Here is a 14,847-nt window from a genome sequence, read left to right as displayed (position 1 = left end):
GCCTCGCTGTGCACGAACACGGCGCTGCTTGCTGGGTAAACACGGCCCGCACTGGCGCGCCCATAACCGTGCTGAGGAGGAAAACCAACCCCCGGTTTGCTCGGAGAGCTCGGACTCGAAAGCTAAAAAGAAAAAACTAAAATAACTGCGCTGAGACTCTTTTTTTCAGTCGACAACATGGCAATCCGCCTGAATGCAACTGCGCCCGCATAGGAATCCACGAGTCTCAAGTTCGGCTGGGTCAAAAAAATAATGTTCTATATTCTACTGCTCCGGGTCTCCGGGTAAACCGAGCAGCAGCATCCGGGACATTTGGCTCGACCTACCGTGTGTAGTTCGGGGGAGGCTCAGCCGTCGACGGCTTCTTATATTTCCCAGTTTTCTCTTTTCTCCTCCGTCGTGTTATGGTCGTAGCACGCTCACATCCTGTCCTTGCCACGGGTCCATGTTGGCATTCCTTTTCCCAGCGTCACGTGACAGCATTGCTGCACAACTCGGAGGCACGGGTCCTGTTCCGCGTCTCTGATTGGCTGAGTGCGGCGGAGGCTCGCCCTAAAAGAAGCGCACTGATTGGTCGCCGCTCGATAAATTCTGCCTGCCATGTGTCGATGGAGGGATCGTTTTACAGCGACTAAACACTGTGGCCTATTACAGGGGGTTTACTGGATAACATTATGGAGACTATTAATGTACAAATGTAACCCTTTCCACCAGAACAGCTTCTGGGCTCTTTGTCCTGAGAAGAAAGTGGGGAGGAAATCTACTTAAAGGGCTTCTGACAACATCCTGAAACTTGTCATAAGTACAGTATACTATAGTAACTAGCCTTATAGTGCAGTAATCAGTGGAGGAATACTAACAAGGAACTTTTGCATATTGCCGCCTGATGTTTGCTATTAAACAGGCTGAGAAACTATCAAATATTAGAATAAAATAGATGTTTATTGCCATTTGCGCAGGTACAGGGCCGTACAGTATCATTGGAAACGTTGTGCATTGCTCTTAGAGTCAGCTGTACAAAAAATAATAAAATAAAAAATACAGTGAAAACATAAAGCTTCGTATATAATCAATAAATAAAATATAAAAGTAGAAGAACAATATAAAAGAGAAAACTGCTGTAAGATAAATAAAGTTCTAAGTGCACCGGAAACAAAGTCTATTATAATTGGACCTGAGATTTTTCACATTATATTATCACACAGAAAAACATTGTTGTGATCATGGACTTGTGAATATATACAATATTGACATTATTGATATAGATTATTGATTCCCAGTTTGGGGCTCCTCCGAACGCAAATGTTATAAAAACTGCAAAGATGACTCATCAGAACTCTTTCTTTGTTCAGTTCCCACCAGGTGATGTTTTTGGGTGCTGGCCTTTATACATATATTATATAATGACCTGCTTCATGTAGTTCTACTGGAACATAGGGTCACTTTCAGCAGATATGACAGAAAGTTAGCGTTATAAGTCTAACCTGCTGCACCTTTAACCTACAAACACAATGAATGAGATAGTTAGATCATGCATCTACATGCTACTACAGTAGAAACCGCTCCCTTTACCTGGAAAAGGCATGTTCTTATTGCTTGTTTTGATCTTTTTCCATAAATAATCAACGTGGGCCATGGCTGGATGTACCTACTATGGGACCATGAGGCAAAAACACAAAACCCTAACGCTGCGTTTTCCAACTTTTAAGGGAATTCATCTTTTTATACAACCAAATAGAATTAAACTAGTTAAAAAGAGAAAGCTGCGTGGCCGGGTTGGCTCAGTGGGTAGAGCGGGCGCACATATACTCAGAGGTTGATGCTATTTTATAGAGCGTGTACGGCAGAGTGTGGTCTTGACCTACTCTATCTGTAAAGTGTCTTGAGATAACGCTTGTTATGATTTGAAACCATAAATAAAATTGAATTGAAAAGGCACAGTTCATATATATATATATATATATATAGATATAGATATCAGATATGAGTTTGTAAAATATATATGGTGGGTGTATACACCCACCATATATATTTTACAAACTCATATCTAGGTAATCAGCTATTGTTAGTATTATTTCATTTATTATTATTATTATTATTATATTCTTCTTTTTTTAATTTCCCCTCTTTCTATTTTCTTTCATTCTTATCTTGTCATGTACCGATTCTACATGCTTTGTTAATACAGCAGTACTATGCTACCAATTCATATCATTTCTTATGCAAAATGCAAAAAAAAAAACACACAAACACACACACACACACACACACACACACACACACACACACACACACAAACAGATGGCCGCCCAGCCAGAGTCAGGGTCCGTCCGATGTTTCTGCCCGTTTAAAGAAAGTTTTTCCTCGCCGCTGTCACACCAAATGCTTGCTTTTTGTGGGGAATTGTTGGGTCTCTGTAAATTTGAGGTCTAGACCTACTTATTATTATTTTTTATTATTATTTTTTGTGGCTATTCACCCTTTAATTTGACAGGACAGCTAGGTGAGAAAGGGGAGAGGGAGAGAGAGGGTGGGAAGACATGCAGGAAATCGTCCCAGGTCAGACTCCAACCCTGGACCTCTGCGTCGAGGCATAAGCCTCTCAGTATACGTGCGCCTGCTCCACCCACTGAGCCAACCCGGCCAACCTGCTCTAACTGTAAAGTGTCCTGAGATAACTCCTATTATGATTTGACACTGTAAATAAAATGTAATTGAAATGAAATGCAGTGTAAGAGTCACTGAATTTCATTTCAATTCAATTTTATTTACAGTTGTCAAATCATAACAGGAGTTTATGATACATAGATTTCGTGTACAGTACAACATGAGTCTCTATCGCTGGAACAACACAGAGCAGCTGTAGGAAACAAACAACATGCACAAGTAGGCGAGCAGTTCTTGAGGTGAACATGTGGTCTTCAAACTGTCGACTTGATGTTGAAGTGCTGCTGATCTGTTGTACGAAGAGGCCCTCTGGTGGTTCAGCAGAGCCACAGAAACTCTTTACAGCAACAGGAGATGGGGAATTGGAAAAAAATTGAGAAATCACACAAGTAAATGTTCCAATGATCCTAAACTACACTAACTAACCTTCATGTCATAATAATTATTACTTTTAAACTTACCTACAGGGTTCTGTAATAAAATATGGCAAAGAAATTGCAATCTTTTACTTGAAACCAGTGCAATTATTCTAGCGTTCGTATACTGAAAATCTCAAACTAATACAAACTACTAATACAAAATTAATACTCTTAATCTTTTTTTTCCCGCAAGGTTAAAAAACACTTTAAAGTGCCCATATTATGAAAAAAACAAATCACTTTTTCTGGGATTTGGGGTGTTATTTTGTGTCTTTGGTGCTTCCGCACACATACACACTTTGAAATAAATCCATCCATGGTGTTCTGAGTGAGATCTGGTTTCTGAATGTGTCCTGCCTTCAGTCTCCTGGTGAGCTGGTCAAAACCTGCACGGCTTTCTACGTCACTAGTCGAGACGAGGGGCCTAGGGGGCTAACCGTTAGCATGCTAGCTCATTCTCAATGGCAAAACACTGCTACAACACACACAAATTCACCCTAATCTCCAAAATAAATTGTAAAGAACTACTTCCATGTCCCTGTTCTGCAGGTATTCCACGCAAAGTTGGAAGTTCTCCCTCGTTTAGAAGAAGTCTCCCGGCTAATCCTGTCTTGTACTGACTGAAGTTAGAGAAACAGCTAGCTCATGTAGTCCTTACCTAGCTACTGAGCATGTAGTCCTTACCTAGCTACTGAGCATGTAGTCTTACCTAGCTACTGAGCATGTAGTCTTACCTAGCTACTGAGCATGTAGTCTTACCTAGCTACTGAGCATGTAGTCCTTACCTAGCTACTGAGCATGTAGTCTTACCTAGCTACTGAGCATGTAGTCTTACCTAGCTACTGAGCATGTAGTCTTACCTAGCTACTGAGCATGTAGTCCTTACCTAGCTACTGAGCATGTAGTCCTTACCTAGCTACTGAGCATGTAGTCCTTACCTAGCTACTGAGCATGTAGTCTTACCTAGCTACTGAGCATGTAGTCCTTACCTAGCTACTGAGCATGTAGTCTTACCTAGCTACTGAGCATGTTGTCTTACCTAGCTACTGAACATGTAGTCCTTACCTAGCTACTGAACATGTAGTCTTACCTAGCTACTGAGCATGTAGTCCTTACCTAGCTACTGAACATGTAGTCTTACCTAGCTACTGAGCATGTAGTCTTACCTAGCTACTGAGCATGTAGTCTTACCTAGCTACTGAACATGTAGTCTTACCTAGCTACTGAACATGTAGTCCTTACCTGAGCATGTAGTCCTTACCTAGCTACTGAGCATGTAGTCTTACCTAGCTACTGAGCATGTAGTCTTACCTAGCTACTGAGCATGTTGTCTTACCTAGCTACTGAGCATGTAGTCCTTACCTAGCTACTGAGCATGTAGTCCTTACCTAGCTACTGAGCATGTAGTCCTTACCTAGCTACTGAGCATGTAGTCCTTACCTAGCTACTGAGCATGTAGTCTTACCTAGCTACTGAGCATGTAGTCCTTACCTAGCTACTGAACATGTAGTCTTACCTAGCTACTGAGCATGTAGTCCTTACCTAGCTACTGAGCATGTAGTCTTACCTAGCTACTGAGCATGTAGTCTTACCTAGCTACTGAGCATGTTGTCTTACCTAGCTACTGAACATGTAGTCCTTACCTAGCTACTGAACATGTAGTCTTACCTTACTGAGCATGTAGTCTTACTGCTACTGAGCATGTAGTCCTTACCTAGCTACTGAGCATGTAGTCTTACCTAGCTACTGAACATGTAGTCTTACCTAGCTACTGAACATGTAGTCCTTACCTAGCTACTGAGCATGTAGTCCTTACCTAGCTACTGAGCATGTAGTCTTACCTAGCTACTGAGCATGTAGTCCTTACCTAGCTACTGAGCATGTAGTCTTACCTAGCTACTGAGCATGTAGTCCTTACCTAGCTACTGAACATGTAGTCTTACCTAGCTACTGAGCATGTAGTCTTACCTAGCTACTGAGCATGTAGTCTTACCTAGCTACTGAGCATGTAGTCTTACCTAGCTACCAAGCAAATATTCTTTCCTTCCCTTAGTGACTATTCACACCAAAGGGTCGTGTGCTGAGAGCATTAGACTGAAGATGTGAAGGTCTCTGGTTCAGGCCTGGGTTTTGGCAGAGGTGTCAAAAGTATTCACATTCATTACTCAAGTAGAAGTATAGATACTAGGGTTTGAAAAGACTTTTGTAGAAGTTGAAGTATCAACTCAAGCTTTTTACTGAAGTAAAAGCGTAAAAGTACTGGTTTCAAAACTACTTAAAGTATAAAAGTAAAAGTAATGTAAGGCAGAGATCTTCAACAAGGGGTCCTCAAAGTCATTGCAGGGGCCCTCCAAATTATTGTAAATTTTTGAGTCTTTTTATTATCTTTGAGTCTTTTAAAATTAAAATGCCTTAACATAATTCCAACATATTATTAGCAAATATAAATTCCCACTGATGATAGGCTTACTGGCTTATAGGTAAGGGAGTCCCTAAGATATCAGCCCACAGATACAGTTAATCCTAGATTTACTGTGCCACATACAGTATGTAACATTAAAATATGATTTATAAAATCATGCCAACAATATTTTAATAGCTTATGAAAAAAGGGTATGTAAGAAGGCTTTAGGTTGCCCTAACTGTTATTGTAGGCCCAGTTTAATAGGCAACTTAATTTCATACAATATGTAGTAGGGGGTCCCTGCTACATCTCACTTTAAGTAAAGGGGTCCTTGGTTTAAAAAACGTTGAAGACCCCTGATGTAAGGGGGAAACAATGCCATTAAGGACAACAGCTTAACCCCAAAACGTTAGGACAAAATCATATGACTATAATAATGTAATATTAAAATCATACCTGCAAACTCAGAAGGGCTGAAAAAGGTGACACATCTCTTCTGTGTTTTTCAGACAACGGCAGCTACAGGCTGGTGTTACAATCCTCTCCAGTGAAATACAGACACACTTTTACACCGTTTAGCTCTCAGCATTTTAACCGTGTTTACTCCCGCTGCTAGCTAACCGTAGGCTAACGTTAGCTGCTGCCAACTGTAGTGTTAACTAGCTAACGCTAGGCTAACGTTAGCTGCTGCCAACTGTAGTGTTAACTAGCGTCCCGTGCAGCAATGTTTCAGTTCCAACGTCCGTTTTCGGAGCATCAGAGAGAAGCGCAGGCATCTAAGTGGCTCCTAAATAAGGCACTGAAATCCGCGTTGCTATTCGGTCCGGTAGATAACGGTGGTTAAAGCACCGGTGGCGTATTAGCACCGGGTCTGTGCAGGTTTGATGGATCGCGTACAAACCAATAGGGTGTCGGAATGACTACGTTTATACTTCTCATCCAACCACAATCACATTCACTCTCTCCGGATGGAGCGATCTGGATAGGGTTTTTGTGTGTTTTTTTGAACGATGACGAGCCGGAATGAAAACAAGCCGAACTGAAATATGAGTAACGAGGCTATTTTTAAAATGTAGGGAGTAGAAAGTACAGATAATTCCGTGAAAATGTAAGGAGTAGAAGTAAAAAGTATGCTGTAAAATAATTACTCTAGTAAAGTATAGATACCCAAAATTTCTACTTAAGTAAGGTAACGAAGTATTTGTAGTTTGTTACTTGACACCTCTGGGTTTTGGCAGCAGTAGGCCATTGTTATGGGGACACATTGTGCCGATGGTTGGAGCTGCTGACTACTGGTGTCATGATTCGATTTTAACCCTCATGCTGTCCTCAGGTCAAAGTTGACCCGTTTTCAAAGTTTTTTTATAACCGAAAATATGGGATGTCCAAATAAGCACTGAAAATGTAAAAAGATTTATTAAAAAAAAACGACAAACGTTAGGAAAAGCATCAAAAACACTGAAAGAAGACCTACAAACTTTAGAAAAAGTGCCAAAAACGTCAAAATAAGTGCCCAAAACATTGAAAGATCACCAAAACGTTGGGAAAAAGCCATACAAATGTTGAAAATAGTGACCAAAGCGTTGAAAAAACGACACAAAAATGTTTATTTTTTGGAAAAAAGCAACTTTCTTTTCATGGTGGACGGGAAGACAACACAAGAGTTAGGGTCCCGATTCAATTCAATTTAAAAAAAAATGTCCTACAGTGATGGTAATACCAAAATGGGAGCCACTAGATGGCAGAAGAGTACTTTACAACAACAGCTTGAGTTTTCTCAGCGTTTACCTGGTGCCGTTGAATGCACCATGAGTTTAACGAGGGGCACCTGAATGCTAACTTGAACGAGCCATGTGAGAAGCCGTCAAAGGTAACCTGAATGCACCATGGAGTCCCATCAGAGCCCAAACGCTTTGCAGTTGGTTGCTTGTTAGTCTTTGCCTGACCTTCCTAGCAAGCTGTGCTGTATGTGTTCTTGTTTAGCTATATTCGTGGGGTCCAAAGACCGGGAGTCCAGTATACTTGTGGGGTCCCGACAGCCTTGTGGGGCCAAAATGCTGGACCCCACAAGTTTAAAGGGCTGTTTGAGGGTTAAGACTTGGATTTAGGATAAGGGATAGAATTAGGTTATGGTTAGGGTGAGGGTAAGGGTTAAGGTTAGACATTTAGTTGTGATGGTTAAGGTTAGGGTAAGGGTTAAGGTTAGGCATTTAGTTGTGATGGTTAAGGTTAGGGTAAGGGGCTAGGGAACATTATGTCAATGACATGTCCCCACAAAGATAGTGAAACGCACTCTGTGTGTGTGTGTGTGTTTCTTCGAGCTTGTGCAAGAAGGCAGTGGTGAAGAGAGAAAGAAATCCCGGGCGAATCGCCAATCCTGCTTTTGTTTCCGATAAGCGAAATCTAAAAGCTCGCTTCAATCAATTTTCGATTCTAAATCAAAATCGTGACCCCCGAATTTTCATGGAATGGTCCCACGTTGTATGATCTTCATCTTTAAACCTTGTTTGTGATTCAAAACGATTTATTTATTTTTGGCATTTTAAGCCTTTATTTGTATAGGACAGCTTAGAGTTGAACCCCCCCGCCCCCAGCTCAGAGTCGAACCCTCGGCCACTGCGTCAAAGAGTAAACCTCTGTATATGGGCACCCGCTTTACCAAGTGAGCTAACCAGGCGCCTCAAAACTATTTGTTTTGTGCATTTCCCTCGATTTGGATATAATATACAGTTCCAAAAATTAACTTAGTTCATAGTTCTTTTCCTCCATATGTTGCTGCGAGCTATTATTTTTCTAAATTATTGCCACAGCCCAAATATAGACCCACTGACAGCGATTATTTTATCAGTTTTAACACTGAAACTATGCGTCAGATTTCATCTTAATATCCGATCAGCTCAACGTGCCGTTTCAGGTCTGCTGTGGATGGGACTGAAGTGTGGATTTTCTTTTTGAAAGCCCGTTTACGGTGTGTTTTAGCCCTGGTTTTGGCCCGGAAGGCTCTCTCTATGTTTCATTATATCTTTTAATGGGACAACACTGAAGAAATAACACTTTGCTACAATGTAAAGTATTACAGTGTATTACAGTGTACAGCTTGTATAACAGTGTAAATGTGCAGTGCCCTCAAAATAATTCAACACACAGCCATTAGTGTCTAAACCACTGGTAACAAAAGTCAGTCCACCCCTATGTTAGATTAAAATACCCCCACATCATCACATACCCTTCACCATACCCCCACATCATCACATACCCTTCACCATACCCCCACATCATCACATACCCTTCACCATACCCCCACATCATCACATACCCTTCACCATACCCCCACATCATCACATACCCTTCACCATACCCCCACATCATCACATACCCTTCACCATACCCCCCACATCATCAAATACCCTTCACCATACCCCCACATCATCAAATACCCTTCACCATACCTAGAGATTGGCATGGGGTACTTTCCATAAAATCATCTCTCAATGCAAATCAAACCAGCTATTAGGCTAACTGACATAAAACCATGCCGATCTCTAGGTATGGTGAAGGGTATGTGAGGATGTGGGGTGGTATGGTGAAGGGTATGTGATGATGTGGGGGGGCTATTTTAATTCCAAAGGCCAAGGGCCAAGGGAATTTTATCAGGATGCATAGTATCCTGGATCCATGAAATAACTGGGCTTTAAAATAAAACTCTGCCTGCCTCTATGGGAATTTAACATAGGGGGTGGACAGACTTATGTTTCCTGTGGTTTAGACATTAATGGCTGTGTGTTGAGTTATTTTGAGGGCACTGCACATTTACACTGTTATACAAGCTGTAAACTTAATACTTTACATTGTAGCAAAGTCTCAGTTCTTCAGTGTTGTCCCATTAAAAGATATAATGAAATATTTACTAAAATGTGAGGGGTGTACTCACTTTTGTGAGATAGTGTACGTGTACCTTTTTATAAAATGTAGCATTGCACTCCTAGGACATTGTTGGACTCATAGTGGACAGTAAAAAAAGAAACAACCATAAATACAGAACCAGAGATATCGTCTTTTTATTGAAAGCAATTTTATTCCTTGATGAAACCTGGCACCTACATAACCCACAATGCAACTTGATAGCTTGGTTGGTGATTTGGGTGTGTTCTATGTGCTAGTAACGGCTGATGTAGCCTGCAGCTTCAAGCAGAGACTAGGGGGGGGGGCTACGAGCTCTGGTATGCTCAATGGAAATTATTTAAGACCTAGAACACAATACTTGTGAATTAAAGACTTTTTAAGGCCAAAAAGTTTAATTTTCAAATTTCAGAACTCTTTTTTTTTTAGACTTGTGTTGTCTTGAGGTCAAATTTGACCCGTTCTCAAAATGCCTATCTCAGAAATATGGGTTTCTTTTTAACAACCTAATTTTAATTCCCAAAAATAACACAGATGGATGATCCCATACAATGCGCTTGGTGAGCTTGATGGTGTTTTAAGCCCCCAACGCTGACTTCAAGGCACCTAACCCTCACAACAACCCTAACCACTGCCTAATCCTAGTGCCTTCCAGGCAGCGCTGCCTGAGACATTGGGGACTTAGCCCTTGTGTTGTCTTTTTCAAATTGTCTATATCAGAAATATGGGTTTCTTTTTAACTAACTAATTTGGATGATTCCATACATCGCGCTTCGCAGGTACAACAAAAGATAGCATCTCTAATTTCATTGACTTTTGGGTGTTTTATATAAAAAACGAGCATTTGAAAAAATTAAAATGTTTCAAAACCAGACTGAACATTGACATTTATCGTTCTGTAATTATCCTTCCTTTAATATGAGTCTAAATAATTCATAATTTCTGCTTCTTTAAGTCAAGAATATAATTATATATAGAATTATATATAATTTCCTATAAATGGTAAAAGGTTTTTAATTGACCATAAATTGTGTGTAGTGGTAGTAGGTTGGTGTTCGTGGTGTTTATACATGGTAGTGAAAGGAAGCATAAAACATATAAAAAAGAGCCAAAAACATTGAAAAAAAGAGACAAAAATGTTGATAAAAGAGACAAAAAAAACGTGTTTTCAGGACGACAAGTACATGGTCGAAGTACGACAAAAGATCAGATCTCTACTTTCATTGATTTTGGGGTGTTTTATTCAACTTTTTAGCATACGAAATATTTGGGAACAGTCTCCTCGCTGAACGTTGAGCCTTCTGTGATTATCCTTCCTTTAATGAGTCTAAATAATTCATAATTTCTGCTTCTTTAACTCATGAATTAGGTATAATTTCCTATAAGTGAGGTTCCTAATTGACCATGAATTCCAAAAAAATTAAATGTAAAACTACATTGGTAGTAGGTTGGTGTTAGTGGTGATTATACATGGTAGTGATAAGAAGCACTAAACGTAAAAAAAAAAAATTTGAATTGAAATAGGGCAAAAATTGTTGAAATAAAAGAGACCAAAACATCCAAAAAAGTGTTGATATTCAGTAGACTCAGAGGATCACATATAAAAACACTGCTGTTGCCAGACTGATGTCATGAAGTGGTGTATGTATGACACGCCAATTGGTACGCCATTATTGGCGTGTCATCAAGACGCATGCTCGCTTTTTGGCGTGTTAATCAACGCCATTTGGCCTCCATTGACTTACATTACTGTTATGGTTCCGGCATTTTGCCATGTGTTTTGTGCCGTTTCTGTTACTTCCTTGTAGTTTTGTGTATGTTGTACAGTACAGGCCAAAAGTTTGGACCCACCTTCTCATTAAATGCGTTTCCTTTTTATTTTCATGACTATTTACATTGTAGATTCTCACTGAAGGCATCAAAACTATGAATGAACACATATGGAATTATGTACTTAACAAAAAAGTGTGAAATAACTGAAAACATGTCTTATATTTTAGATTCTTCAAAGTAGCCACCCTTTGCTTTTTAGTGGATAAACTTCCACTAATTAACCCTGACAAGAAAACCATTTCAGGTGACTACCTCATGAAGCTCATTGAGAGAACACCAAGGGTTTGCAGAGTTAAGTTAGTTAGAGGGTTGGTGACCCCTGGCGTAGACCATGTGTCAAACAACTCAAGGCCCTTGCAAATTTGTATCCGGCCCTTTATTTCAATTTAGGTTCACAGCTAATTTTGGCACCACACCAAAAAAAACGTAAAAAAACAAAGAACAGGAAACCCTGGCCAGAATCACCCTGGTCCGAACTTACAGCGCTCAGCATCAGCCATTAACTCCACCCCTCCTGATGGAAAGGGCGGAGCCGAGGTGGTGAAGGAGCGTACCCTGGTTGCCTTACAGGTACAGAAAACCCCTTTACTGACATTTTTATTACTTTAGTCTAGAGCACGTGTGTCAAACTCAAGGCCAGGGGGCCAAATCTGGTCCCTTGCAAATTTTGATCCGGCCCACATATCAATTCACAGCTAATTTTGGTCCAAATAGTTGTGCACCACACCAAAAAAAAAAAAATCAGGAAACTGGTTTTCATGCTGTAATTATGTGATTTGCCGACTTTGAGACGCAGAATTCCCCCCAGAAGCAGAAAGATTTTAATATTCAGGCTGTGAAACAGGTTGTGGTGACTCAGCTGCTTTTAAAAATGTAATGTTTGTTTTTCATGACTTGCTAAATTCTACGATGGCTAAGAAACTTTTTTGCTGACGTTTTTCTAGGTTTTTATGTGTCGACCAAACTGTATGGGAGAAAGCTATATGAGACATGCAATGATACGAAGGTAATAGACTTTTTTTGTTTGTTAAATAAAAGCATGTGAGTAAATTCAACGTGTCTGGCCCTTATTGTGATCGTCATTTGTAGACAAACACGCAGATAGCTCAAAACGCGTCCAGATCCGGCCCGTATATCAATTTGGGTTCACAATACATTTTGGCCACGCCTAGTTGTGCGGAAAGTGTTTTTTAAACTGCAATTATCTGACATTGAAAGCAGAATTTGGGAAGATTTGCCGACTCTGAGACTCAGAAATTCCCCCAGAAGAAGCAGAGAGTTTTCATATTCAAATAAAATTTCTACGATGGCTAAGGAACTCTTTTGATGACTTTTTTAGGGCTTCATGTCAACAAAAATGTGACAAAAAGCATACACAAATGTCAGAAAAAGCAACAAATTTACAAAAAGGTGACAAATGTCTGAGAAGGCCACAAAAAAGTCGGAACAAAATCAACAAAAATAAGGTTAGAAAGCTACCAAAATGAAAAAAAAAAAAAGTGACATGCTGTAACAAAAGCACGTCAATAATCTCTCCATGTCTGGCCCTCGGTGCGATTCTCTTTTTCCAGTGTGGCCCTCTGGGAAAATGAGTTTTGACACCCCTGCTTTAGAAAGTGGCGTGTATGTTTACACGGTGATGTCATGTCAGTTGTTGCACACAGCTGAGTGGCAAACTCTGAATACTGCAGATCATTATGAAAACCCAAAAGCCACATTAACTCGGAGCTCAACGTCACAAAACCAGTAGTTAAAATCGGTATAAAAAGTAGGTTGCCTTTATTAGAAGCTGGGAAACCGAAAACATTATCAACATCGTCGTTGTTAATACTTTTTTTTTTGTTATGTTTTTGTAAGACCACAAATAGTTCCATGACCATCATCATCATCATCATCATCATCGCTTCGCACTTTGTTTTTGTTTTTTCCACAACATGCAAAAGATTAAAAGAGTTCAGTGTTCCCTGTCCACACTAGTGACAAAAAGCTCCTCCACTTGGTTTCCACCTCGGCTTACATTAAACATTGACAGTACAACTGAAGGGAGATAGAAAAAAAATAAAAACACACACACACACACACACACACACACACATCAAAAAACATTAGAATAAGAATGGATGACAAGAGGAGAAATTCACAGCCTTATGCCATGTGCCTCCCGGCGGGATGGAGAGGAACCTCGTTCAGACCCCCCCACGCTGTGGACTAGGGTTGGGCATCGAGAGCCGATTCCTACTCGGAATAGTTTCAAAAATTACGATTCCAAGTTTAGGTTTCCGTGGCGGCCAGGTATGCAGCCGTGGAGCGTGGTAAGCGGTGCTCTAGCGTGGCTTGATTTTACGTTGGAAAAAGCCCCCGTCAAACTGCAAACCCCACCTTTGAATCAAAATAAAACTTTTCCTCTTATTTGTGAAATAAGAATCGAGAATCCATGAGAACTGGAATTGAAAGAAAGAATCTGAATTGGAGTCAGAATAGTTAAAATCCAAACGATGCCCAACCCTACCGTGGACTACAGGACAGTTATGCGATGCTACCGCAAACAGAGCTCTCGGAGCTTTAGATCGGTCTCCTCCTTTTTTTTTTTTTTTTTTTTTTTTCGTATCCAATCGTCTCAAAGTGACATTATTTGGATTTGGTGCCAATTCAGGAACTGAATGTAGAAAAAAAAAAAAAACCACACCAACCTGCTGAGGACTGTTGTAAAACTATCGTTATGTGCTTCTGAACCAAGGACTAGGTTTGAGTGGGGTCCTGTACACATCCAGGACCGACGATGTCTACTGCAGCCTTGGGACGAAATCGGAAATTTTCTCCTGACGGGTGCGCCTAATAACACGTTCACCATCCCCAAGATCACAATAGCAGCTTTTCCTCAACTTTTGTTTTTTGTCTTTTTTGCTGTGACATCAAAACACTACTCTTTGAAAATAAAAAGGACAATCTACCAAGTGCTGCACCTGATCTCCGAGTCACTAGTTTTGAGATCGTTTATGGCTTTGGATGGTCTGTGGATTCATACAAATTGTTGACTTGTTGTAAACCTAATTTGCCGCTTGTAGCAAAGACCTAAAAACACGAGGACAGGTTACATTCTCAGGCCTCCAACAATATCAGAGCAACAACCGAACTCAATGAAAATTAAGGCATTGATAGACAAACAAATGACAGATACTGAGCTGCCCACTTCATTTCAATCTTTCCTGAGCCTCAGTACTGTAGAAATCTAAAATGGATCTGCTTGTGAAATACAAATGGGTGACCAAAAAAAAACCCCAAGGAAAGGAAAAGCAAAAAATAATGGATGCCAACAGTAACCATTAAGCTGAACAGATTGGATAAGGGTCAACTTTTGTTTTCTTTAAAATCAAGATACATTTTATTTCTTTTCTTAAAAAACAAACATTACAAAAAAAATCTGAATAGAGAATTAGAACAACAGGAGAAAAAAAACATTCATTTTATTTAACTCAAAAAAAAAAAAAAAAAAAAAAAAAAAAAAAAAAAAAAAAGGTTAACATCTCTTCTTGCATTTCTGAGAAAAAAAAAAAAAAAAAAAAAAAAACAGATTTAGGGGTGCCTGGCACAAGGGGTTGAATGTAGAGAAGATGCTGTAGCCAT

This window comes from Perca flavescens, chromosome 4 (genome assembly GCF_004354835.1).
Source record: "Perca flavescens isolate YP-PL-M2 chromosome 4, PFLA_1.0, whole genome shotgun sequence".
NCBI lineage: Eukaryota > Metazoa > Chordata > Actinopteri > Perciformes > Percidae > Perca > Perca flavescens.
Note: the sequence above shows the minus strand (reverse complement) of the source record.